This window comes from Mus musculus, chromosome 15 (genome assembly GCF_000001635.26).
Source record: "Mus musculus strain C57BL/6J chromosome 15, GRCm38.p6 C57BL/6J".
Classification (NCBI taxonomy): Eukaryota; Metazoa; Chordata; class Mammalia; order Rodentia; family Muridae; genus Mus; species Mus musculus.
This window is the reverse complement of record NC_000081.6, coordinates 10,697,547-10,725,157: the sequence shown is the minus strand read 5'-3', so window position 1 is coordinate 10,725,157 and position 27,611 is coordinate 10,697,547. Positions and strand designations below refer to the sequence as shown.

Sequence of the window (27,611 nt, the reverse complement as noted above, 5' to 3'; positions counted from 1 at the left end):
AGCAAACAATGCCCTTCAGTACAAAGCCATCTCTCCAGCACCTCCACCCTTTTCCTCAATAAGCCACTGAGTCGGTCCAATTAGTGCAACCTCCATGAGCATGGGAAACCTGAGGAAGAAATGGCTCCCCCTCCAGCAGCCATCAGCTGTGAATGGCTCCTCATCAGGGGGTGGGACCTTTTCACTCCTTCCCTGACTCATGGTGGAGGTGAGTGGCTTCATCTCACACATGTCTTACACTGGTAGTCACAAATGCTGTGAGTTTATCATTACAACGTCCAGGTCCCATCCAGAAGACCACATTTCACAACACTCTTTCCCATCCTACAGCTTTTGTATTCTCTCTGCCCTCTCTTCTGCAGTGTAAGGTTGACATCGTTTCATCTACAGCTGAGCGCTCAACAGACCCTTGTTATCAGCACTATGACTAGTTATGAGTCTCTGTATGGACTGCTGCCCACCCCAAAAAAGAAGCCTTAGAGCCTATGATCTGGCCAGCTTTGGGCCCTTAGGCTTTTGACCAGGTTTGTAGTACTAGGTATGAATTGGGTAGAATTTAAAAAAAACAAAATCTCCTGAAGTGTGGGAGGGCAAGAGCAGGTGGCAAGAGTGAATATAATTGGAATACATTACGTATATATATGAAAATATGATACTAAAGCCATATATATAATTAATGTATTTTAATAAAAACATTTGAAACCCCATCTTTACAGGGCATGCTGATTGTCTATTCCCTACTTTCTGCTTGGAACGCTTATTAATGCTGCAGACAGACAAGACATCTTGTAAGGATGAGGCCACCATCAAAAGAATCACACAACTGCAGCTGTAACAACCTGGAGCCACTAATCCAATGCGAGTAACTTTTTTCAATGTCAAGGAAACAAGCCCCTTTGTATTACAGCTATTGGTGTTGAATTATAAGCCACTGATTAGGGCACAGATGAGCTTCTGACACCCACTAATGTATGTGAGGGGTTTTGGGCACCAGATGTGTGCACAAGAGGTGCAGTAAGGACACTGCCAACAAGACTGTTGTATCGGTGAGGTATTTATTGTAGTTAAGAAAGAGAACAGCCAGAGGCATCTGGAAGAGGCCAGAGCAGAGAGAAAGAGAAACATACTAGACATGGCCAGCAGACTAGACATGGCCAGAGCTCTCTGTGACAGAGCGGAGATCAGCAGCGGAGAGAGACTAGAGAGGGCATAGTGAGAACAGAGGCTAGTGAGGATAACTGAGAAGGGTAAATAGCTGGGGTGAGGGAAAGGGAAGGGCCAGGAGACTCCCATAGGGGCTTCTGAAGTACTTTTGAGTAGGGACTGAAGGAGCCTGAAGGCCAGCAGGGACCTTGCTAAGCTGATAAGTGTTGTGATGGTTGAATAAGAATGGACCCATCTGCTCACATATTTGAATGCTTAGTCATCAGGGAGTGGCCCTACTTAGGACTAGGAGGTTTGGCCTTTTGGAGTAGGTGTGACCTTGTTGGAGGAAGTATGTCAGTAGGAGTGGGCTTTGATGTGGTGCTCTCTCTCTCTCTCTCTTCCTCTCCCCCTCCCCCTCCCTCTCTCTCTCTTCCTGCTGTCTGCTGATCCAGATGTAGAACTCGCCACTACTTCTCCACCTTCTCCAGCACCAATGTCTGCCTGAATGCTGTCATGCTCCCCCACCATGATAACGAACTAAACCTCTGAGACTGTCTCCAAGCCCCAATTATTTGCTTTCTTTTACAAGAGTTGTCATGGTCATAGTGTCTCTGCACAGCAATAGAACACTGACTAAAACAGGCTCCAAAGCTATATGTTAATTGGAGAGGCATGCGTCCCTTTTGTAAGAGGTAAGGCAAATGATTCCCTTCGGCAGAGAGGAGCTGGCTTCTGAAGTTCCAGAGGAACACTGGCTTTTATCTAAGTACCAGAAATCCTCCTGTGGTCCAGTTTGAGCTCATTTCTGGATATTTAGCTGGCCTGGCTTTGGAGTCTGGGGAACTGAAGTTTCCCTTGGATGTGACAATGAGTAGCTTGGAATGTGAGACCGAAGAATACGTGCAGCTGAGAGTTTGCTCACATTCCCCAGTGCTGTAAGGTTTCTGCAGCAGAATAGGAAATTCACATTTCCAGGGCACATCTGGCCAGGCGATACAGCTTGGTAAAGCCATAGAACGCTACTGAAGAACAAGAGAGCAGCATAAAGCCACTAGCTGCCTTCTTTTATTGCCTCTTTCTACCCAGCGAGAAGTTTGACATTTAGTCACCTGCTTCTGATAGCCGAGCCCTGCAGACAGAGCTACAGTGCAGATTGAGTGTCCCAGGGGACAGCCACAGGGCATTGGGAGGTCACATCTGTCTGGGCCGGGTGTCAGAGCTCATGTCCCTTCTTTCCCTGGAAAGGTTTTTCTTAGGGCTGAAAGGAAGATGCCAACAGGGGACCAGTATCCACGGGTTATCTACTCAGCAATGCAGATTTCCATTTTAAACGTACACTCCTTATGAAAGAGCAGCCGCTTGGAACAATGGCTGCATTTGGAGAGGTCTATAGGTTATCTGAATAATAACCAACTGGAAGAATTCCAAAGACACCCACTAGGATAAGGTATTCTACTCTTCCACACTACAGTTATCTCCATTCTATTCCTCAAAATGGGATGGGGGTTTCTGGAGGACCACAAATATCTCGTATTTCCTTGTCTATGTTTAATTTATAATTTACATCATAGTGGATAAAGTTTCTTTATGAGCTCTAGCCAATAGCATCCTGTAAGCCACAGCCTATGAATGACAGACATTCTCTAGGTTCCACCCTTTCCCATAGCTTTTACGACCCTCAGAGCCTTCTCCACATTATTGATAAAGGTATTAGTTTTGCTTTCATTCTGTGCCAGGCAGAAAGCTCCTGCTTTCCATGGCATGAACTGTTGACTGTCCAAAATGAACAGCCAGGAAAGATTGAGCAATTTAACATCCCTTTTAATATATATATGCCACCAATCGAGTATTAAACGTACTACCTGAACACATCAGCCTTATGTGCTTGAAAACAAATGTTCAAGCCGGGCAGTGGTGGCGCACGCCTTTAATTGGGGGGCAGAGGCAGGTGGATTTCTGAGTTCGAGGTCAGCCTGGTCTACAGAGTGAGTTCAGGACAGCCAGGGCTACACAGAGAAACCCTGTCTCAAAAAAAAAAAAAAAAAGAAAAAAAGAAAAAAAACCAAACAAATGTTCATTTCTCAATTTCTCATCTTGGTTTAGTGTTAAAAAGCTAAGGGAATATGAAAAGCAGTTCCACCACAATTAAGACAACAGCTCTGGGTTGGAAGAGGAGCCTCTTTTTTCAGATGGCCTGCATGGAGCCCTGGCTGCACGGGGCCTTCCTGCCCTCCCTAGCCTTCTGTGGAACTCACCTCACACATGCTATTATAAAATTTTTCCCAAGCAGCCTTCTAGTTTTTAATCAGTTTCCATCCCTCAGAAACAAACATTCGCCCAGACTCCAGGCAGGACAGACTATCGGGGTCAGGGAGGGAGGACCAGGAAGGCGGGGAGCACTTGGAATGTTCCCATAATTTCTATTTGCTAATATGAGCACACTGAGTTAGATGTAAGTGGAGAGCTCTCTTAAGAGGCACAGTTTAAATAGAATGTTTTCAAACACTTCCCAGAAGCCCGCAGAGCAAATATGAGATCCACTTGGCGTTCTACCTTCCTTTCTCTGTCCTGAGCCCTGGGTCTCTGCGTGAGAGGTCTCCCAGCCTTCTTCAGGCCCAACTTCCTTTGTGCTTTGGTTCTTTTCAAGGGGCCTCCAAACTTCCATTCCGTGTTACGAAACTCAAGGTACATACTCCCTTCTGGGTGACCAGCGGCAGCCCGGATCTTTCACCCTAGAATCTTCCCCGTTCCTATATACAGGTCTACTACTGTAAAAGACGATTCATCTTCCTGGCTTTTGTGTTCCTGGGCTTCTAGGAATCTGGGGGAGCCTTGCTTCGTGCTTCCTTCTTTGTTGGCTTCCATTGGCTTTCCTTTTCCCAGCTTAGCTCTGTTGGAGGAACATTTGCTACAGACCTCTCCGGCTCCTCCAACTCCACCTCCCTTTCCAACCAGAACACATTCATAGTCATCTTCAACTCAAACCAGAAGTCTTGCCTGAGAACTTAGAAGAGAGGTAAGGACACATTTTTACTTAGAAGAAACCCCTTCCTGAAATGTGGAGGGGGAAAAAAAAAACACCTCCCCCAGGTGCGTGTTTGGATAGCTGGAGGAATTTCCACTAAGGCAAGGCAAACAAAGAGCTTGTGGAATTCTGCTGAATATTTTCACAGCGGTGCAGTCAAGCGCCCTAAGCCATAACAATCCGCCGTACGTGTTCACCCGCAGTGGGAAGATCAGTTTTGACAACCACAAGCAGCCCATCTCATGACGTTACTGAGGACTTTAGAGAAGACAAAAAAAAAAAAAAAAAAAAAAGGGAAAGTAATAAATGTCAAAAGCCAAATGGTTACAGAGTGTTTGAAAACACACACCATTAGCAGATCAAAACTAAACCAATAACCAAACAAAAGCTTATCAGTCAAAACAGACCTCAGATTTACTATGGATGCACTGAAGGACTACGAAGTAAAATACTTCCAAACAGAACTTGCTATATCTCGAATGGAGAGTCTGAGGTTCTCAAAGCTCAGGTTAAGCACTCCAACAGAAAACACGCGTACAGCAGAAACAGGAGCGGGCCTTACCATCACTCTTCCAGGACCAAGACCTCGGAATGTTGGCAAGGCCCCAAAGCGGGACCCACCCTACCTTTGTTACCTCAGCTCAGTATGTTTGCAAGGCTTAGTGTCAGAGACACTAAGTGGTGATCTAAGAGAGCATGCTAGATAATGTCACATCCCACGCCAGGCCGTTTTACACAGCATCCAAGGATATGACGGGCCTGACACACTGTTGTGGGACATCTCCGGTATAACAGACAGATATGAACCTCCTCCCACCTCCCCCCCCCCCCCGCACCCCCCACCCGTGTGTGTGTGCGTGTGTGTGTGTGTGTGTGTGTGAATGGGAAGCCTAGGTTTGTATGTGTGTCCTGGGGATCCACTTATACTCCAGCCTTCCTGCTTGCATTTTTTTCTTTTTCTTTTTTTTTTTTTTTTCTTTTTAGTTTTTTGATTTTTCAAGACAGGGTTTCTCTGTATAGCCCTGGCTGTCCTGGACACTTTGTAGCCCAGGCTGGCCTCGAACTCAGAAATCCACCTGCCTCTGCCTCCTGAGTGCTGGCCCTGCTTTCATTTCAAATGTTCTTACCCACTGAGCCATCCATCCCTCCAGCCTTCTCTTATCATCTAAATTAGAGGAACAACAATAACAAACCAACCAACCAACCAACCGACAAAAAACCCTTACAAGCTCAGATCTGCTGATATTCGAAGGGATTGGGAGGGACTCAGTAGACCCTCACCTCCTCCCTCTGTGCCCTCCATCTCATGGTGCATGGAGTCCTGCCCCAATGGCCAAAGGGTCTCAGAAGGTGCTCGTTTGTACAGAGATGGAAGGTTAATTGAAGTGGGATTCCATCTATGTAAATCTCAGAAGGTTATCACTTGAGCTGAGCTGTGATTTGGGGGTGATGCAGGTACTTTGGGGTTACCCATGCTACTACTGTAAGTCCAATAAATTGATTAGTTCAATGAGCTGGACTTGGATGCTGTTACTTTGGTTAGCACTGGTTTCTTACCTGGGGCTGGTAGGAGTTTGTTGATGCCTCCTTAGGAAACAGCTCACTAGACGTTCAGTGGTTGATTTTTTTTTTTCTCTTTCTTTTCTCCCAGAAGTGGCTTTAAAGGGTGCCTCAGATTGTGACCTCCCCAGCAGAGGATGCATGAAAAGCCGTGTGTGTATATACGGACTTAGACGCTGAGGCACTCCTTCTGACGCTGGAGCTTGGTAAGAGCTACATCTGGATGTTTGTGAGCCCTTTAGAACATCTTCTTCCAGAGGCTAAATGGGGGGCGGGTGCGGGTATTTTTCTGGCACTTCTGATGAGCACAGTAAAAGAACCAACTTGGCAGCAGCATACCCGTAGGGATTAGCCTAAACTGTTCTAAGAAATAAAAGGCCAAGGTCAAACTTTTCATGCCTTTGGCTGCTTGAACCCAGGGTGATGCCAGTCGGGGCTTTCTCTTCCCATTATCAGTCCTCTGCAGAGCTGAAAAGAGATCGATCGATTGATTGATCGATCGATCGTCACTTGTTAGTGGAGCTGGCCTGATGCCCAATAGAATAATGGCTAAACGGGCCATTTTAGGCTTGGGTGACCATGCTTGGATTCTTAACTCTACTGTTTCTAGTTCTGGATTTGGGCAGATTTCTGTTATCTGTTTCACACCTAGTTTCTCACCACCAAATGGAACAGGACAGCACTGGACATCTGCACTGCCACCCCCTAACCAGAGTTACAAGAGCTTCTTAGGGAGTCTGCAGTGCCAAGGTGCTCAGTTTCCCCTGCTGCCTTCTGCAAGCAGGGCGCCAGGCAGGGCTTTCTGTAGCCCCTCTCCCGAGCAGGTGCTCAACTTTGCTGAGAAGCAAAGTGGAATGACCTACCTTTCATAACACGACTGCTGGCTTTCTGAGAAATGGAAACCCCACACACCAGTTGTGTTTTGAAGCTGCTTTTCCACCACAGACTTGCTACATTTTACAACCTAAAGTTATTTTATGAATGTTTTCCCTGTGTTCATGGCTTTCTACTGGGAGATATCAAAAGAATGCTTTTATGTTTTTAATGAATACTTGAGCCTGTGTATATACGCGTAGAATATTCTCTCCCTGTCTTCTGCTTGTATTATGTCTTCTGCTTCTTCTTGGGACTGGCTTCAGAGCTCCATGGTTCTCTCAGCCTGGCTGCTTTTGCCTAGACAGAGAGGGGACTGTGTGCTGAGTCTGCTTCCCATCACTGTAACACAATACTAGAGATAATCAGACTATGAAAAGATAAGCTTTAATTAATTAATTTGGACACTCGAGATGAGGTCTCCTGTAGCCTGATCTGGCCTTGAATTCACCATGAGCATAAAGATGACTTTGTACTCCTGATTCTCCTGCCAAGAGCTGAGATTATTGGCACGTGCTACCCATCACTCCTTGCTGAAAGCCTTATTTTAGTTCACTGTTACGGAGGCTGCACTCCATGATCCGTCGGTCATGACGCTTGCTCTTAGACTTGTGTCAAGCACTGCATGGTGGCCAGCATTCATGGCACCATCAAGCTGTTTGCCTCATGGCCAGGAGCAAAGATAAAAAGCTACTTGAGTGTCACAGACCCCTTCAAGGGCACATGTCTTTGGACTGAAAAGCCTCCCTGTCCCTACTAAAAGTTTCATCATTTTTCAATAGCACAGTCCTGGGGATCATGCCTTGAACACACAATGGACACTTCAGATCCAAACCGCAGCACTGTCCACACACCAAATATTTTAGTTTTAGTGTGCTTTTTCTGAGAGGTCATGGAGTTGAATATTCTGATGTTCTTTCACTGATTAGGAAAGGGAGACCAGAAGAGGCTAAAACACTTCAAGTTCAAAGCCAAAAAAAAAAAAAAAAAAAAAAAAATGGATCTGATCACCTGGCCTCTTTGCTCTTATTATTCATCATATATGCAATATATATTGTGCAACACTTACCTTTCTGGGGGTAAGGCATGCAGGCAAGGAATGCAATGAAGTGGAAACTTAAGGGTACTTTGGAAAGTCAGTTAGGTGGTGTTTTGCTGGGGCAAACATATGAAGGAATCTTTAGCTAACGTGGACACAGGTGAAAGGATGTTTTGAGAGAGCAAACACACAAAAGGATGCTTGATAAAGAAGTATAAATATGACCCCACAGACAGTGGGAGACAGCACTGAGCATTGGTTGGCTTTGCTCCACTTCATTATTCTTTGCTAACAACACACATATATTGGTTCGCCTTACATGGTGTTGTTGAGCTCAACTTGTGATAACGCCGCCATTGAGTAGAACTTCCCAAGAACTGCTTGTGAGGTTCCTGCAACAGCTTGTGGTTTCTGCGGCAGGTTGGTGAGCCCGGCAGGTTCCTCAGGACTGAGATACAGCTGTCTAGTGTCTTCTTACTAAAAGAACTAGACTGTAGCTGCTGGTTTATGCCTGGTGTCTGCCTGCCTAGAGGACTGGTCTACAGCTGCTAAGTCATATTTGGTGTTTGCTACTGAACTGCTGCCAAAGAAGATTGAATTTGCCCCCCAAAACTATTGCTAAGCAGGTCCTCTCTCCCCATATCCTAATAACCTTTCTCTTCCACTACCTCTACTGGGTGGTGGGCTAGAGGAGAGGTTAAACCCGTAATAAAAATGGGTTACAAAAAAGTTATACCTACCATGTAACCTGTTTATCCCATCAGATTTTAACAGTCTTTAGATAGCAGTTACTCACTTCATTCTGGCAGCCAATTCACAGTCCCAGACATGTTCAAAACCTGAGCTCGGTTAGCATTTCTAAAACTCCTGGGCAAAACAAAAACAAAACAATGAGAAGACGTTACTTAACCCCAAACCGATTTCTGTGCAGGAGGAAGCATTTTGAGGGTTGTCTAAGGAAGGTTGAAGACTCTAGAGTACACTGGGTGTTAATTTTGAGTTTGAAAAGATTGAATCTGCAAACGGTTTTGGCACAGTCTCCCCTCCACACAGTGCCTCACACACATCAAACTTGCTGATGGGGGCTGAGTTATAAACTAATGAGGGTAGCACACAAGGCACCTATGGGAACAGGGCAGCGTGAGAAAGGGGTCTTTTCAGGTGACCAGGAAAGATAAGCAGAGGCGAAGACTTGGGTGATGAAAGGCTGGTTAGAGAGACACTTGTTGAATAGTTTAACTACAGTTTGTCGTCGGTTTCCTAAACAATATGCACACACTGGCATTTCCAAAGGAGCCTTTGACAGGCTGTACCACCCTCCCAGCTGCCTCTGATTCAACAAAAAGCAGATCCACAGGTGGTTACCTTTCCTCCAGCTGGAGGATCGGTAGAAGGTACTTAAATACTCTGTTGGTAACTGATTAAAGAACCCAAGATCAAAACCCGGTTAGAAGAAATGGCCCACACTACACAGGGTGCTGTCAATTGTTTCTTTTAGTGTGGTTTTTAGTTCCACATCACATGTGTAAAAGTGTGTATCTTGCTTTGAATTGGCTCCCCACTCCCACTCCCCTGCCCCGCCCCCCCCCCCCAGGGATTCTTTTTGATGTATGGTACTTAGGAAGTAAAGACTATTGAGCTAAAGATGAAGCTTTTGTTTTCTAGTTGGCAAGTTCGCTTGTGAAAGCTAAGGCAAGGTGTTCTCTTAGGGAAAGGAGTGAAGGGGTGGGGTAAAAAAAAACAAACAAACAAAAAAAAACAAACCACCCGATCCGATGGTAACACACAAAGTCAAGATACTGTACACTGATTGCTGTTAGGGTGACTCTCACTTCTGTTGGAACTGGTTGTTTTTCCTCCTTACTTCAGTGGACTTACAGGCGATCCTAGCAAAAATAGCTAGGATCTGCTTACTCTAGAAACCTTTCTGTGCGAAAGACACAACACCAACCAGGAGTCCCATGGAGCTTTGGTGAGTCAAACTTTTTACGATCTAGCTGGCTAGTGGGACTAAAATCCCTGCTTAAATTAGGGGAATAATAGTGAGATTTCAAACCCTCAGAATTAATGGAAGGGTCGATTCGGTTCAGAGGTCCGGTCCTGGTGGTCTGGGGGAGGGAAGCTTTACCGGATCTCAGGACTTCCAAACTCAAGACACCCCGCTGAGGGCGCTCCTGCCCCTATCTAGCCGGCCAGTCCAGGCTGTAGATAGTCTCCCAAGCCCTGAGCAGAACACAACTAAGTTTTGTCTTACACCTGAGGAGTGTTAGGAAACAGTCGCTCCAACCAACTGGTTTAGCCCAGAAAATGTAAGTACATTCTGGTTTACTTTCTTTTCGTTCACACTGGAAATGGAACCGATCTCAGTCTGGTTCAGAGGGGGCTTGGGTCGGTGACTCGGCTTTTCCTAAGACTACAGATAACTTTGGAAACTGACCAGAAACAAGTACTTTTTCCGAGCCCTTATCCTACCCCAGCGGTGGAACCCGCATACCGCGGATCTCACTAACTTCAAGTTAAGGTGTGAGACAGACCCACGCAGAAGGATTCCCACGATCCGCAGAAACGCAAGCGTGGACGTCCGGGACGCGCCGCGGGCCGGGGCGTGGGCGGTCGCAGAGCACCTCCCGCAGGTCCAGGGAGCAGCTCCGGGGCCAGGTCACCTGACTCCCGGAATTTGGGGCCGCGCGGAGTGGGAGTGGCTAGCAACTCCCTCCTGGAGCCCACGGGATCCAGGTCGGGGGCCGGCGCCCGGCGGCCACGTGGTGGTGCTGCCGTTGCCCCCGCCCTGCCGGCGGAGCCCCGGAGCTGAGCGCCCACTGACCCCGCGTCGGGAGGAGGAGGAGAAGGAGGAGGAGGAGGAGGAGGAGGAGGAGGAGGGACCCAGCGCAGGAAGCCGAGCAGGAAGCGAGCCCGGCAGCCGCACTTTCCTGGGGAAGCGGCGGGCGGGACGGCCAGCGGGGCCAGGAGCTGAGGCCGCCGCTTGGATGGGGTGAGTGGCGGCGGCGAGGCTGGGGTGCGGGCTCTGGACTCGGTCCCCGCCTTTGTGTCTGGGGCTGCGCAGAGCTCCGGGCGCCGAGAGGAGCGGGCGGGAGTTTTGGTCTGGACAGAGCTTTGGCCGCTCACTGACCACGGAAGACAGTTGGAAGGGGGGGTGGGGTGGAGGAACGGGAGGATAGTGGGGATCTGGCAGAAAGAGAGAGAGGTGCGACCTAGTTTGGAAAGGGGGTTCGCCTCCTCTGGCGGTCTGGTGCGGGACAGTGGCGCGGGGTGTCTGCGGAGGGAGCGCGGGTGGGAATGAATGACCGGACCCGAGAGGACGCTGTGGCTGCGCCCCCGGGGCAGCCCGTCCCACTTTCGTGCCCTGCCCCGGGTCCGGTGCCCCAGTCCTTGCTCCCTGGCTCGACCCACCTCTTGACTGAACTTGGAAAAGCCGGAGACGGGAGGTGGGAGCGAGAGACGCCCGGTGGCTCTGGAGACCCACAGTCCGCTATTGTTCCTTTACGGACTCAAGGGAGCTGGTGAGCTGTCTGGAGGGCGCAGGCGAGACCACCCTGGGCCTGCCACTACCCCTTACCCCCAACTCTCCTTGTCATTTTCCCCCACCACAGCTCCTAGGAGGGCAGGGAGGAGGATGCTGGAGTTGGGAAACATTCCAAGCTGCTGGGCTTAGGTCGGCATCCTTCGCGACCCGTCCGGGAGGGCAAGCATCCATCCTTCTTTCAACTCTCGCCTACTGTCTTGGGCCAGTTTGTGTCGCCAGTTTAGGTTCTGCAGTTTCCAGTAGTTTTTCATTTTGGATTTCACATTTCCTTTGGTGGAGGGGGGTTAAGTATGGAAAGGCAACAGATGGGGAGATTAAAGCAGATGGAGCCCACTGTGACTTAAAGAGGCAGGGGTGACCTCACAGAGGCCTGAGCTTTATATAAAGCCAGGCTTTCTTTTCTAAGGAGCCCAGCTCAGCTCAACTTTACGTCGTTACCAAGTATGCAGATGCAAGGCCACTCACTTCGTACCTGCTCCTTCCCTTCACTCTGAACTCTGGTGATTTGAATGCTATCGGCTTTAGGAAGAATAGCGCAGAGCAGAGCTGCCTGGGACTAGAAGACTGCTTATTGTCTGGGGTATGAGATCTCAAGGTTGTGAAGGCTGGCCTAGAGAAGAACAAGGTTTGTCCCTTTAGCGGATCTAGCGTTTGCTCTTTTAGCGAGAACTTGCATCTCCTATGGGTTTGAACGGAATTGGAAAAAAGCCTGTGAATCCCAGGGAGGTTGGACTTCGCTTTGTCCCACCAGTGCTGGGCCCTTGCTTACACGTGAGAAAGCGAGTCGTTTTGTTTTGTTTTTGACTGATGGGTTTAATTTTTAACTGTTAATGATAACTTACTATCGGAGTCTTTTCTCCCTTAGGCTTATAAGACAGCCAATTTTATCAGAAGAAATCCCATTCTTGTTGACTAAGTACTGGGAGAGACATCCTGTGCGGGGCTGTCAGTTTTTTCTCCAACTGTGGAGATGCTTCGTGAATGAATTTATTGTATTATTTACATTTGCATCCTTAGATGTGTTTTTATGACTTTAAAGGGCAGTGTAGGAGTTCATACATAGCCCAGTTCAAAGATCTTTGTGCTGTCATAGTAAAACTGACTAAGAATGGGCTCCCCAGTCACTGGGGATTCGGTGAAAAAGTAATATAGTGGCCCCTAACGTTTACTGTCTCCAGACTCCCACTTCTTAACGTGTGTAAGCAGAAGGTACAAACACTGCCTCCCTTGTTTTTGTTTGCTCTGTGTGTGTGTGTGTATGTGTGTGTGTATGTGTGTGTGTGTGTGTGTGAGAGAGAGAGAGAGAGAGAGAAATGGGTGTATGTGCAATTGTATGCACATGTATGTATGTGTGTGTGGATGTCTACCTGTATGTTTTCATGTGAGCACCAGTACATGCTGTGGAGATGGGAGGACAACTTGTCCAGTTAGTTCTCTCCTATGACGTGGGTTTGGGGAACTGAGCTCAGGGCTTCAGGCTTGGCAGAAAGATTCTGTACCTGCTGGGCAACATGGCCGCTTTGATCCTTTTTCCTGTTACTGGCTGTCAAGCGCAGGGCCTGTGGTATGCTAACTTGGATGTTGCAGCCATGTTAACTCCCACCCCAGAGCCACCCAACTTTACAGGTAGAGAAACTGAGATTTGAAGTTAAAGCCATGTGGGCCTTGAGGTGAACAGGATGTAGGCAAGCCTTGTCTTCCCCTTTCTTCTTTTCCTAACCAGCTTGTCTTCCACAATAGAAATACATGTGAAATGGTTCAACGATAAGTGAAAATTGAGCATAGTAAGGCATTCATCTTTCCACTGTATAGGTTTAAAAGTTGCTTATGAATTCTCTTCCTATTCCCTCCCTCAGATAAAAACAAATACGTTATCTGCCTTTTCTTCTTTTCTTTTAGCCCCGAGCAAGCACAGATGTCCAGTTAGTACATACATAGTTCCCAAGCGTGTCGGGTCCTTCTCTGTGGGTCTACGAAGATTCTTGAGCATTTATGAGCCTAGTTTTACATTCATGGCACCATACAACTTGCTTCTCTAGTAATTTTGTTTGAGGTCCATGTAGGTCTCTACTCACACTTAGCTACTGCAGGCCATTCTCTTAGGTAAATAATACAGTGTGTCTATTCCCTTGACAAGTGAAAACTGGTTTCCAGGGCTTAACTGTTAAAGGCACCCTTTTAGCTGAGGGAGAGCCCACCACCTCTATGTATTTATTTATTTGACTGTAATATGCGGAGGTGTAGCAGTGCATACCCCGAGAGACAAGTTCCCTCGTTCACAGGTTCTCGAAGCCAGTTGCTAGGATAGTGAGATCTCCGAAGGTCACTTTGGCTATTTCATTCATTTCTCAGTGAGGATTAGGGTCCTGTCATCTGTCACCTAACAGCCATCTGTTAGGTAAGAAAGGGAACACGGATCAGTTTTAAATAGTAAACATTTAGATGAACTTGGCTGGGTTTTCTTTGTTTTAAAGCATTGTGGTGCTGAGCTTGGGATACATATGCTAAAACCTTGCTGGTTGCCTGACCTGGGATTGTTCACTATCCTCTTGCTCATTTCTTCCGGTTTTTTTTTAGGCCCGAGGGTGTTAATTATGCATGCATGGAGGCAGGCCTCTCCTCTATGAAAATGTGGCCGTGTTAATGACATAACTTGTCCCTAATATGGTACCCAGCTCCTCAGAGAAGAGTTAGGCTTCCGGACCTATTGGCTTCCGTCTTCTTCCCTCAGGCTTTGAGGCTCATCCTGGCCTCCAGCTCTTGGCCTTTGCTGTTCCTTCTCCCCAGAGCCCATCTCCCCTACATTGGCTCTGGCCATTTCCCCTGAGGTGCTCGCTCAGACACATCTGGCTCCTGAGCAGTGTAACCTGGAAGAGTGAACCTCTTCCCTGTTTGCTCCCCTGTGTGGCCCCTTGTTACCTTACCATTTACCTTAGTTTACATCAGTACTGTCTTTCTGTGCTAGAGTACAGGTCAGAAGGGTAAGAGAGTCACATCTGTTTTTTTTTTTTTTTTTGGTTTTTTGAGACAGGGTTTCTCTGTATAGCCCTGGCTGTTCTGGAACTCACTTTGTAGACCAGGCTGGCCTTGAACTCAGAAATCCCCTGCCTCTGCCTCCCGAGTGCTGGGATTAAAGATGTGCATCACCACGCCCTGCTACATCTTTTTTTTTTTTTTTAAATCACTGTCACATGAGTACTGAGAGCAGTGTGGATATAGTAGCTCCCCGTACATACGGGGTACATGTGAGTGACCGTAAGATGCTTCTTATTGAATCAGCGTATGTAATGGTACAGTCCTAGACCCTACTGGCCTCTTCACTCCTACCTCTGCCCAGTGTATAGACTTAGTATAGCACAGGCCATCAAGCCCACCTACTAATGCTATGCTTGCTCTTTTCATGTCCTACTCACTAGTTTTCTCCCGAACTTTCTTCCTCCGCACATGTTGGGCATTCTGAGGGTGTCAGATGTTCAGTAGAGTCATTTATCATTTACAGGTTCTAATGGGATTTAAAGAATGCTTACCAAAAAAAAAAAAAAAAAAAAAAAAAAAAAAAATCCTCTCTGTGCCACTGTGTAAGCCCTCAGAGTACCTGTGTCTTGATGTACTTTTTCTCCAGTATTTTTCTGCCTGAATATAAATTTAAGGGAAAAGAAAGAACGCGATTCTTGGTCTTATACTTCTCTCTTTTTTCTTAGTAATCTTGTCCTCCCAATGTCACTGATGGGAATGGGCTGATCTTTCCCCTCCATACCACGTCTCTCTGAAACAGGTCTTCGAGGTTCCCAGCAGTGCGGCCACACTGAATCTCTAGGTACAAAAGAACACTCCGTGAGCTGCTATAGGGAAGTGTGCTTCAGTCCCCTGCACCTTTCTCTAGGAAGATTATTCGAAGGAGCCTTTTTGTCTGTTTCCTTTTATGGTGGAGGGGAAGTGATGACCTTAATCTGAAGGCCTAAGGGCAGCCAGTGTGCAGTCAGAGACCTGAAACTCCTCCGAGGAGAGCATTCCCATCAGAAGGTCTTCACTCATGGCACAGACAGCATAGTTCAGGCTTCATTTTGCTGGGAGCCGGCTGAACTTTCTCCTTCTTGGGTGATGAGTATAGATGTTGGCGGAACGAAGCTAGATGTGTCAGCGGCCTTTGTCTGTTTTAAAGGAGGAGTAGAGAACGCAGTCAGACTTTTTTCCATTTAAAATATAAAGGTAAGCGATGTGGATAAGCATTCTTAAAAAATAACCAGAGTGTTGAACTATACCCATTTTGTCTTAAGTAAATGTCCTTCGATCACCCGTCACTAAATGACGGTGAACTGGTCAGTGTGGTGTGGTCTGGGATGGTCTGGGTTAACCACAGAGCTGTGGGTTGTTTGATTGTTATAGTAAGGTGGTAAATGAAGAGATTCATTCTCTTCGCTTAACAGTTGCTCTTTTGGTTGACAGTTGCAAGCAATACAAGAAAAGTCAGAGAAGGGTTGCTTACCTCATTTCCCATTTTCAAACTCCAGCCTTCTGCAGGGAACAGAAAACTGACTTGCTGATAGGTATCATTAAATTCAGCCCACATTTAAGAAATAAATAAATAAAATAAAGTGGCTCTATCTACTTTATAGTGTGTTTGAAAACAAAACCTTCATTGAAGGAAATGTTCGTCTTTCTTCAGCCTTATATTTATGGAGTCCAGCAGATACCTACCACAAGGCACATGGTTAGTATTTATTATAGGACGACACGTGTCAGCATGTCATGAAGCCCTTCACAGCAGGCACGAGACGTAGAGCTGTCTAAGGTAGAGATGGGTTTAAAACAGTCAGTAAACAGTGTAGGCACAGCAAAGACGAGATGTGCAGGAAGCCCCCTCCTGCATTCCTTGGAGAAGTTTGCAGCTGTCTCTCCTGCTCCTGCAGCTATGTCTTGGTGACTCATGGCATTTACCCGGCTTTACGTGTGATCTGGTCTAATCCTTTCTGTAGTAAATGGGCTTCACTGAAAATATACCTTGCCTTATTACATAATTCCACACCCATCTGTTCTCCTGGACATGTTTATCATGATTAGTTCACCCTGTTATTTAGCAAGCAATCTAAGTATTATTTATTTTATATGTGTGGGTGTTTTGCCTGCAGGTAGGTCTGTCTGTGTATCACACGTGTGCAATGCCCCTAGAGGCCAGAAGAGGGCTCTGGATCCCTCTGGGACTGAAATTACAGGCAGTTTGAAGCCTCCCAGCCCCCATGAGTGCCGGGAATTTAACTCAAGGCCTCTGGAAGGGCAGCAAGTGCAGTAACCATCTTTGCCATCCATCTTTGCAGTCCAACTAACTTTTGTCTTAAATTTGTCTTTGTGGATACGAGGTTCATCATCACATAACCCCACAGAAGCAGTGCCTGTGTGACATCAAAAACCCAACTGAAGAACGAACTCTCATGTTTCAGTATTGCTATTTTCTTATAAATAAGAATAAAATCCTTCTTCCTCCCCGCTGCCAAGTCTTGAATTGGCAAATTTCTTGCCTCAGCCTTCAGAGTGCTGAGATTATGCAACCATACCCAGCTCTTTTTTTTTTTTCTTTATGATTTCTAGGTGAATTCTCTTTGTTTAATCAAGCATTTTTGTTTTATTATAAAGCTCTGTCTTTTTTTTTTTTCCTTTTAAACTTCCACTTCATCTTCCCAGTTGCTGTTGCTGGCTCAAGAGCTAAAATGTTAGCCAGGAAAGAAAGCTCTGGCAGCGCTCGCTGGAAGGGTGGTCAGGATAAGAAAAGCTCCCTTTACACTTGGGCAGCGAGGAACTCTCTAACTCCAAAAGGAATCCATTCTTCAGACCAGAGACGACTTTGCCGCAGTAACCCTGGGGTGCTGTGGCCCTGTGGATGGGCACCTATGCACATCCGATGCAGGGCTTGGGCCATGTTTCATGGAAGCTTATTTCCAGTGATGCCGAATGCTCTTAAATGTTTTCTAAATCTGATTTTTCAAAGAGATTCGTGGTCCTTTGTGCTCTAAAGCAATTCCCGAGCCTCTCTGGACTCCTCAGATCTTTGAGAACCCAAACTTCTACAGAGTGTGCCTGGAAATCCTGGCTGCGCTTAGCCCTCTTCTCAGGGATCCTCTCTTCTATCTTGCACCTCCACCCTTCAGGAACTGTTATTAACCTGTCATGTCTGCCAAGAAAATACCTAGTTGTGGGCTTTATAACCACACTTGGAAAACTAGTCACTGGTTGCTACACTAGCTGGGCCACACGCTGTTGGCCATACTTTAGAACTAGTTTCACTGCATGCGGTATGGTACGATTTAGAAGAGGTCTCCAGCTAGTCCTGGTCTCCTTGCTAGTGGCTATTGGAGGCTGTCTCAGCACAGGGCCACAGCTCCTTACGGGTGAGCTGGCTCTCAGTTAGAGGGCTGCTCTTGCAGAGGAAAACCTCCTTGTTTGAAACCGCCATACACAAGAGAGATGCACTACGATTGTGAGTGGCGCTCTACAGATGCCCATGGTGACATCTCAAACCACTACATTTCAAACTTGTACCAAAACAGAGGCTGGCCTACATGTAACCTTATGCTCTCTCAGCAACACAGGTTAGTTGATCAGAACACCCATGCTGTGGCAGGCACCTGGCCACTGGCTGTCCAGGAAGAAGGTCAAGGCTAGTCTTACTCTGACCTTGGAGTGTGGTTGCGTTTCTCATTAGGGGCAAAGATGGCTCGGACACACCCTGCGCAGGCTCATAGACTCAGGGTTTGACTTGTTTACCATCTGATTACTGTGGTAGATTGTTGGTGGGTGGGCTGAGGCAGTGGTGAGAACTTGTTTTGCAGATGATGCTCAGACTCGGGGAAATATAAATAACTACCTGGGCAGAATGTGGCGGAACTAGACATGACCTTAGTTCTGACTGTTCACAACACTGGGCTTTTAAACCTACTCTGTGTGTGTGTGTGTGTGTGTGTGTGTGTGTGTGTGTCTGTCTGTCTGTCTGTCTGTCTGTCTTCTAGGCACAGATTGTGACTTGAGACTCCTATATAAAACTAATTAGTATTGTGACAAACGCAGACTTGTTCAAAAACTAGACAAGCCACTTTAGAGAATACATGAAAATTGGGAGACTCCAGTGAGGCAAATGTGATTGAACATGAGGGGCAGAAATGATGTGGAACCCAAGCCCTCAGTCCCCTGCTGGCTGAGAGGGAAGCCCATACATGTCATACACTCTCAAGGAGTTACAGGTTCTGTTTGGAGTCTTCATTTGACAGGAATGTTCCAGTGACCTGAGTGTCTCCTCCCGTGAAAGTTGACACAGTGACGATTGAACACGTCTCACAGATGAGGACGACGTGCTGCTGTTGCTGAGAGAGGTGGCCCAGTCCTAGTGGCCCCTCCCAGCTACCAGTGAGACAGCCACTAGGAAACTAAGTTGGGGTTCCTCCACACACAGGCCAGGGCTCTAGGAGGGCCTCAGTAAGCTTCATAAACCTTGGCGGAAGGTTGTACCCCTGGGCGAGGGCTGCACAGCCTCTCTTTAGGCCCCCACAGGCGTCTTTGGAGGAGGTTGACTCAAATGTTCTCAGAACCGTTTTGGACCTTCTATTAGAGATATAACCAGTCCTTAGATTTCCTTGGAGGTGAAGGCGGGTTGTAGCATTTTTCTCTTGAAATGCACTTTTTGTCTTCTCATACTTTAATTTTAAATTGGAAAAAAAATATTCAATATAGGATAGAAACAGTAATGTCCAACATTTCTGAAGTACACTGTTTCTAAAATACAGGACCTCTTAGAGATTTTTTTTTTTAAACTCCCTGTGACACCCCTTTGCCTGCATGTGTCCTGAGCAATCCTGAAGAATTCCCGTTCTTCACATGTCATGAAACTCTGTTTGTGTGCAGTTTGCCTCTGGTTTCACTCTTCTAGTTGCTCAAAGCCAGCAAGAGGCTTCCCTCCAAATGACATCCAGCTAAGGGGTTGGGGAGTCGGGGGAGGCGCTTGCTTTCTTCCTCTGCTCCAATGCTGTACCCCTAGAACAAAGGGTGTTTGATTCCCCTGACAGTTGAGTGTTTATAGCCCCAGTGGCAAAGAAACAGAAGGCACAGCTCCTACAATCTTGTCACTATCTGCCTCAGACCAGGGGGACCGCCTGCAGGCTGTGGGCACTTTCATGTGAGGCTGCAGGGCAGGTATCACCAGCTTGCTTTTCCCTGCCACGCCCTTGTCTCATTAGGCAGCTTTTCTAGAATTAACCTTAAAAAAATAGTAACACTGCTTTTCTGTCCTGAAGAATTAGTGTCTTTACAGCATTAAAATATACATAGGTTAGGGAGAATTGTACAAGACAATATAATTTATTTTTTTAAAAGACTTTATTTATTTATTTTATACATATGAGTGCTCTATTCACATATATACCTGTGTGCCTGAAGAGGGCATTGGATCCTATTACAGATGGTTTTGACACCATTGCTGTTGCTGGGAATTGAACTTAGGACCTCTGCAAGAGCAGACAGTGCTCTTAACCACCGAGCTATCTCTCCAGCCCAACAATATAATTTCTTAAGGCACAGAAGTGTCCTAACAATGGAAAAAGGATCTAAATTTTTTTTTCCTAAATGATCTCAATTGTTGCCCAAGTCATGGTACCGTGTACCCGAGTCTGTGCACGTCAGCAGAGCTGAGTTATAAAAAGGGCCACGCCAATTCTCTAGCTTTATATTTCTCTGATGCTCAACGTGCGTAAATCCTCAGCAAAGCTAAGTGGAGATAGATTTGACTTGCTATCTCAATAAACATATTGGTTAAACATGCTCTTTGCATATGAGAGGCACAGGTGTAGTGCCTACACATTAGTCCATGCAGGCTCCTAAAAGGGAGTGCTCTACTGCCAGCAGCTATTAGATTGTTCCATGGCAACTCATATTATTACTCTTACTATTCATACTAGCATTGTTGTTGTTGTTGTTTATTTTTTTAAGAACTAAGGAGGTGTATCTGGCCAAGCTTTATTTTTAACATACAAGGAGTCATGTTGGGCACAAGAATTGAACTTAGTTGTCGCTGTTTGTAAACGTTGACACTTTTTTCCAGTTGAAGGTTTCTATCCTACAGTTTTCTAATTAGGTAGCTGAAAATTATAATTCTGCTTAACTCAGATGGTGTTGTATTAAATAAGGTAGCTCTCACTCGTCATGCAATTTAAAAAGGAAAAAAAAAATTTCAAAGCTTTCATTTAAATTCCAGCTACCCAAACTGTGGCTTACGATCCCACAGCAACAGGACGTAAGATCTGTGGAAAACACAGCAACGGTGGAGGGTTTCTGAATCCACAATGGCCAAAAATGAGTTAAAAAAAAATTAACTCTGAAGGGTCTCTGTCAGCAATCACCCATGATGCACTGCGCGAGTTCACTGTGGCCTTGGCACTAGCACACTGTCCCCCCACCCAGAGCCATTGAGCACTGCCTGAACCAGCTCGGCTCAGCCTCAAGGCCATTCCATGTTGTGGATTGCAGACTCTGCTTTCCCAGGAACATGCTGGCTTAATTATGAAAAGTAAACTCTTCTACAGCACCTGGCAAATCAGTACATCCCTGTATGGTCTTCCGTGAGGATGTTTGGTTTTTAAAGATGAACTTGTTGCCGATTTGAGCTTCGTTTAAAGACAATCACTAAATGAGTCTTGGCTTGGCATTAGGACCGAGTCTCCAACAATTCTCAAGTGACTCTGCACATATCTCTGCCATTTTGTGCTGTGTATTTACGCAAGGTGATGTTCTCAGCCATCTGGCAGTGATAACACTGAAATTATCCTTGAGCTCTCAAGACGATTGAAGACCCGCTGAGGCCTGCAGCCGCAAGTGTTCAGCCGAGATTTAATTCTTCATATAAAACCGAATAAGCACACCCATCTTGTTAGTATGCTAATATGCTTTTATTAACAAATGATGAACTTATATGAATACATAGGAATTAAAAAGTAAATTTTCTTAGGAATTGTTAGTATATACCATATTCACATATATATATATATACATTTAATATGTATATATATGTATATATATATATGATATATATGTATATATGGTATATATATATATATATATATATATATATATATATATATATAATACACACACACACAAAGGCCATCAAAGTTTTTCTTGAAATGTAGAAGAAGCCCTGATTTAAGTAGATTACACTTATTTGACTGATATGGCCTGTTATGGCTCTCTGCCAACCTCTTAAAGAACTTTGGCTACATTGGCAAAGCTTGCCATTAATAATCTGTAGCAAGAACGCTTGCCCCGTATGCTAATGCGACACAAGACAGCTTACAGATACCTCTCCTGTTTCCTTTTTCCCCCGTCTGCTTCTCTTACTCACTTATAGGATTTGAACACTGTAGGGATGACTGGTTTTTAAGTTCTAGTAACAGGTTCCTCAGAGGACTTGCCCTGCTTCACCCGCCCTGTAAACAGAAGGGTAAAATCCCATTTAAACTAAACATGGTGGTACCCAGAGTGCAGTGACCGCAAAGTTACATCCCCTGATGAATGCTTTGGAAAACCAGCCACCTGCCCAACTCTTACTAGAGACAAATAGAGATGCACTTCTTGAATAGCATGGTATTGGGGTAATGGGTGAGCACACACACAGACTGTCTGTCAGGGTTAGTCAGTCATTCCTTCTGTCTGTGTCTGAGGAGGCCTTTCGTACTGTACCTGAAGGCACCATATCACTAGCTTGCAGAGTGGTAACTTAGTAAAACTAAGATACCGAGGTGATAATATTGAAGCTGAGAGCATGTATATTTTTGTTTTAATTTTTATCCTGCCTCAGTAATAATAAATTGAAATACTTTTATATGTAGTTACCGTTTGAAAAAAAAAGTGTAAATTGTTACCAACAGTTTCATGTCCCCAAAAAAGGCTACGCAGGCAATTTTAGATTCCCAGTAGTCAGAACAGGAAAGTTATGAAATGAATGGTACATTCAAATGGTAGGTATCATTTCTAACATATAATTGATATAACGTTTATTAGTGATGACAGGTGAGACTTTCTTTACCTACAAAACCTGTGGGTTCCCCATTTATAGTCTTTTGTTGCTTTGTGCCAATTACATCTCAAATGTTCAGTAGCAGTCTGTGGCTAGTGCCCATGGTATGGGGCAGCCTTGGCTCATTTCGATGTGGTAGCTAGCAGCCCTTGGTATCCAGGACACTGTTAGTGGGGCTGGGGGTGTGGCTCAGTAGTAGACCTTTTACCCAGAATGCACGAGACCCTAGTTCCATCCATGGGACACGGAAGATAAAAAGGCAAAGACTCTCGTGCAGGCAGTCTCCCACCCACAGGGTTGCCTGTGCTTGCTTGGGGGAGCTCAGCCATGAGACCTCTCGAGCTGCAGTGTTTTTGCTAAGTCCATGTCCGACTAAGCTTCCCTAGCTTCTTGGATCTTCACCCCAGCTTTGAGCATTCCTGTACAGTAGCTCCGGGATATCATGGGTGTGACAGACAGGCGAGTTCTGACGGTGCGCATCTGTATTGCTATTTTTGTGCACGTGCTTCAGTCCATGTGGACTTTCTTTTTTTTAAAACAGTAAGGCTGACTTTGTCAGCTGTAGTTTTGTGGTCTTCATTTCTATAGGGGCTGTGTGTGTCGATGGTAATTCAGTACATTGTCTAAGTATGACATCATAGATTCCTTCCCTCTCATGTCTGTCCGTCTACTTAAATAACAAGGCCTAGAGTAGCCATCGGAACCCTGTAGCATCATGTACAGGGTATATAGCTTTGTGGCCATGTAATGAATTGGGAGGATATAGTCAGTCTTTGCTCCATTATGGAAGCGTGCTGTATCCTTCATGTTGAAAGCCGTTTGCCTTTTATGGTGAAACACACCAGGAGGCAAGCTCTGCTGCTCAGTCAGGCTATGACAAGAGTTGTTTGAACTTAGTGTGTTCCTGAGAGTTGGGGTAGAAGAAATCATTTGAGGAATCTCCACCTTGTTCTCTTTCTCCTGCTCCCAGTTTCTGTCATTCATAGAAATCATTGATAACATGTAAGTGTCCCTTATTCTGACAAGCACTTAAGATACCCCAGGATTGGGCAAAGAGATTTTACAGGCCTCATGGAGCCACTGTGATCAAGTTACACTGCCAAAACATTGTCATCGTGGAAGGCTCAAGTTATCCATATTTTGGAAGCGAGCCAAAGGACTGCTGAAATATGTCGCTAGCTAACTTTTGGCAACAACCACTTTTTAAACACTAAAGCCAGGGATTAAATATAATGGTGAGTAGAGCTACCTTCTCCCTCATGGTAAAGCTTTCCCAGCTAAACCCTCCACGTACGAGCCTTCCTTCTTACTTTCTGCACTTGACAGTTTTTCAAACAGCTCTACTCAGGAGTTACTTATGTCCTGTCATGACTTACACCACCAATTTTAGTATACAACAAGCCAGTGACTCGACACACAGACAAAGATGTGCAACCGCTCAGCCATTTGTAAGTACTGCCTTTACCAGCCAGTCCCAGACAACCAATGACCCTTTTGTCTATTGACTTGTTTTCTCAGACATAGATGTAGAATCGTGTGCTCTGTGGTCCTAAGTGTCTGCCTTAATGTAACGTGTTTGGGCCGCACCCACACTGGACCCTGGCAGGTAGCTGTGCTCACCACTGCTGATACACAGCCAGAGTGCACTACGGGAGGTCACTGTGCTCAGCACCCCCCGTCAACATTATCCCACCTCCCCCATATTGGACCATGGATCTACTTACCCTCCCGTTTCCTGCCCACTGCACTTTACTATATAGATGCGTCACACTTGGGTTCCTTGAGTTTTACTCTTGTGCAATTACGAATGGGTCTGTAAACATCCATGTGCAGGTCTCTGTGTGAGCATGTGTTCTGTGCGTTTGGATACACAGGAATAGAACTGCTGGCTCAAAGGTTAAGTTTATATTTCACTTTTGAGGGCATCTGCCAGACTGCTTTACACAGTGACTATACATTATGCACTTATTTTTTCATCTTCACTATTAACTGTTAAGATTACACCTGAAAATATTATTTATTTATTTATTTCTGAGGCAGAGTCTCACTAGGGTGCCCCAGTTAGTCTTGAACTCCTGATCCCCCCAGCTTCAGCCTCCTTGGTACAAGGATTCTAGTATGTTCATTTTAACTTGATGTATAAAATTTGAGGGGTGAGCCCTGGAAGAAGGAACCGAGGAGCCCTTGCACACAATGGTGCAAATGTCTTCAGACGCTTGTCTTGAGGATTGGGAACTAGGTCTATGCAGGCAGTTATCTTAAGATGGGAACATAGTAATGTGCTTAGGCGATACTGAAGTGAGCATCAAGAGATAAACAGTCCATTGAGAACATTAGAGCGACCTTTAAAACTACCCTCCCCGCTAAAGCAGCGGTTCTCAACCTGTGGGTCTCGGCCCCTTTGGGAGACCTCTGTCTTCAAAAAATATTGACAATTCACAACAGTAGCAAAATGGCAGTTATGGAGTAGCAACACAAATACTTTTATGGTCGGGGGTGGGGGGGGTCAGCATAACATGAGGAACTGCATTAAAGGGTGGCAGCATTTGGAAGGTTGAGGACCACTGCTCTAGGATGGTTGCATCACATTTCTTAATCCTAGAATGATGTTTTTGCATTGCAGAGATAGCTTGTCTTGCTAACCCTGCCTGTTTGAAATCAGATGGATTTAGGGCAGGAGGTAAGCCTGGGACTTCTTGGTTGGCTCCTTGGAGCGTGAGTAGTAGGTCTGAGAGATCAGATAGCAGTGTTGCCAGAGCCTCGGGCAGTTTCGAATCAGAGCCTATGGCTTTGGCTGACTTAGATAGAGATCAGTCCTGGTGGAGATCAGGATTTATTCCCAAAGAAAGGAGAAAGATATATTTGGTTCTAAAAAAAAAAAAAAGTCACCTCCTGGGTAAGTGCAAGTTATGACGACTGTCAGATTAATGTTCTCAGGAGAGTTTACTGCGTGGCTGTTTTGATGTAATGTCACATGACATTTATGATCCTAAAAGAATGCACTCATTTATTTTTTGGGGAAAAAATGTGAGCTATTACAGTATCTTAGGAAGATCTCGTTGCCAAAAATGAATCTCCCTTTGAAAATTATTTAAAACGTTAAAAAATTTTAACTGATATACTTTACAGAATGCACTGAACATATGTGTTCAATATGAACAACTGTGTCAGAGTTATTAGTGGATCTATGAAATTATTTAACTTATCATATGGATAACTTTTTAAAATAAAATTTTGAAAAATTTTTTATTTTATGTACACTGTAGCTATCTTCAGACACACCAGAAGAGGACATTGGATCCCATTAAAGATGGTTGTGAGCCACCATGTAGTTGCTGGGAATTGAACTCAGGACCTGTGGAAGAGCAGTCAGTGCTCTTAACGCTGAGCCATCTCTCCAGCCCATAGACAGCATTTTTCCAAACCCATACTTTAGTTCAATCATAAATGAGATAACATGCATGGAGGCACCCAACTCAGGGCTAATGCTCAGGAAGATTCACTCCTTTATATATTCATGTGTTTCTATCTGATTTGATGAATTAACATGATTTATGAAATATAATCATAACACTACTTTGTGTTGTACCCAACTGTCTAAAAGTAGTCTTTCTCCTAACTTTCTGATTATTATTTATGTAAATGATTTCCAGGCTCAGTTTCAACGTCTAAATGCTCTAAATTCAAGCTAGAAGGTCCAATTCCTTGTTTTTGTTTATTTGTTTTGTTTACATTCTCCTATATTTTGAATCACATCCCCAGCCCAGAATGTCCAATTTCAGAAAATTAGAAAAAACTAACTTGGTACTTAAAGTTGGATCATTTTTCCTCTTCTCTCTGTACTTCCCCCCCCCCCCCCCACCTCATCTTCCTGTCATACTTATGAGCTGTTAAGAATCCTTCTTTGAGCCTGGCAGTGGTCATGAATGCCTTTAATTCCAGTGCTCAGAGGCAGAGGCAGGCAGATTTCTGTGAGTTCGAGGCCTGCCTGGTCTACAGAGTGAATTCAAGGACAGCCAAAGCTACACAGAGAAATCCTGTCTAGGAATAAAAAAAAGTCCCATTTTGATAGACACAGTGGTACTGTGTAGGAGCAGGATAAGGAAGTCCAACTTCAGCCACGGCTACCCACTGTGTGTGTTCTCTGAGCCTGGCAGGTGGTTAGGGGCTGAATCTTGCTCTTGAGATTTTTCTAGGGGTGTTAAGGACTGAACTATGTAGTTTGCATTGACTATGACTATTAGAGATGCAGTTATAGAGGTAATTAAAGCTAGACAAAGTTATATGGTCAGACCTCATCTAAGAACAGTGGTGGCCTCTGAAAGAGGCAACTAGGATATAGAGACAAAGGAAGAACAAATGAAATTCAAGTTGAAGGTGGTTGTCCCCAAACCCCAGGGGAGCCTCAGCATGGCATCAACCTGCACCTTTAGGCTTAAAGAATGGTGAAGACTGCATTTCTGTTACATCATGTGGTCCTCCAGTGTGTTGTTATGGCAGCCCCTGCAGGTACAACTGGAACATGGTCTGACTTTTCACAATGTTACTGGACTCTTGCATGTGGCTGAGTAGGCACGGTGAGAATTGCTGCGTGCTTGTTTGTTCGTTCGCTTTTCCAAAGATCTCGTCTAGTCTCTGCTTTCTGCCCCTTTGCTCTGCATGTCAAGAGGGGTTCAAGGACCCTGCCAACAGTTTTCTGCTAAATTCCCAAATCTTTTGGAAACTTGCATTTTGCAATGGATGGTCTCACTGGAATGAAATAACTTGCATTTTTTTGTGCTTCCAGTTCAACACACTTTTCTTTTTTTAATTTAATTTAATTGTTACTTATTCATTTTATATCCCTCTCACTGCCCCCTCTCAGCCACCCCCTCACAGTCCTTCCTCTATACCCCCATCTCCCCATCCCCTTCTCTTCTGAGCAGGTAGGGGCTCCCCTGCATATCCCCCAACCTTTGCACTTCAAGTCTCTTCAAGGCTAGGCACTTCCTTTTCCACTGAGGTCAGGCAAGGCAGCCAGCTAAAAGAACATATCCCACATACAAGCAATAGCTTTTGGGGTAGCTCCCACTCCAGTTGTTTGGAACCCACATGAAGACCAAGCTGTACATCTGTTGCATATGTGCAGGGAGGCCTAGGTCTAGCCTGTGTATGTTCTTTGGTTGGTGGTTCAGTCTCTGAGAGCCCCCCAAGGGTCCAGGTTGGTTGAGTCTGTTGGTCTTCCTGTGGAGTCCCTAGCCCCTTCAGGGCACGCAATCCTTCCTCCTATTTTTCCATAAGGGTCTCCAAGCTCCATCCACTGTTTGCCTGTGGTTGTCTGTATCTGTCTGAGTCAGCTGCTGGGTGGAGCCTCTCAGAGGACAACATGCTC

General features: G+C 45.5%; 1 protein-coding gene and 2 long non-coding RNA genes across 13 annotated transcripts in view; 1 reads left to right on the top strand and 2 right to left on the bottom strand.

The window, feature by feature from the left end:
- The window catches only part of 4930556M19Rik (RIKEN cDNA 4930556M19 gene), a 75,288-nt gene extending 64,966 nt beyond the window's left edge, over nucleotides 1-10,322 (bottom strand). The window contains exons 1-4 of one of the 3 annotated variants that reach the window (NR_045065.1): nucleotides 10,178-10,258; nucleotides 8,440-8,510; nucleotides 5,729-6,094; nucleotides 2,947-4,429 (exon numbers count right to left, since the gene is read on the bottom strand). This is a non-coding gene — a long non-coding RNA (RIKEN cDNA 4930556M19 gene). Of the gene's footprint in view, nucleotides 1-2,946; nucleotides 4,430-5,728; nucleotides 6,095-8,383; nucleotides 8,511-10,177 lie in introns of those variants that run through there. The other 2 variants (NR_045063.1, NR_045064.1) reach the window with 2 other exon arrangements.
- Rai14 (retinoic acid induced 14) overlaps nucleotides 5,891-27,611 on the top strand; it is a 150,297-nt gene continuing 128,576 nt past the window's right edge. For 2 of the 9 annotated variants that reach the window (XM_006520192.3, XM_006520190.3), the window contains exon 1: nucleotides 10,542-10,635. The gene's annotated coding sequence lies outside the window, so the exon portion shown is untranslated. Of the gene's footprint in view, nucleotides 5,938-9,854; nucleotides 9,953-10,526; nucleotides 10,636-11,059; nucleotides 11,165-11,617; nucleotides 11,813-27,611 lie in introns of those variants that run through there. The other 7 variants (XM_006520187.2, XM_030248808.1, XM_006520188.4 and 4 more) reach the window with 7 other exon arrangements.
- Gm52214 lies at nucleotides 14,850-16,095 on the bottom strand. Its single transcript, XR_003951644.1, has 3 exons — nucleotides 15,886-16,095; nucleotides 15,175-15,338; nucleotides 14,850-15,000 (listed from the first exon to the last, which is right to left on the bottom strand). It is a non-coding gene; the product is annotated as a predicted gene, 52214 (long non-coding RNA).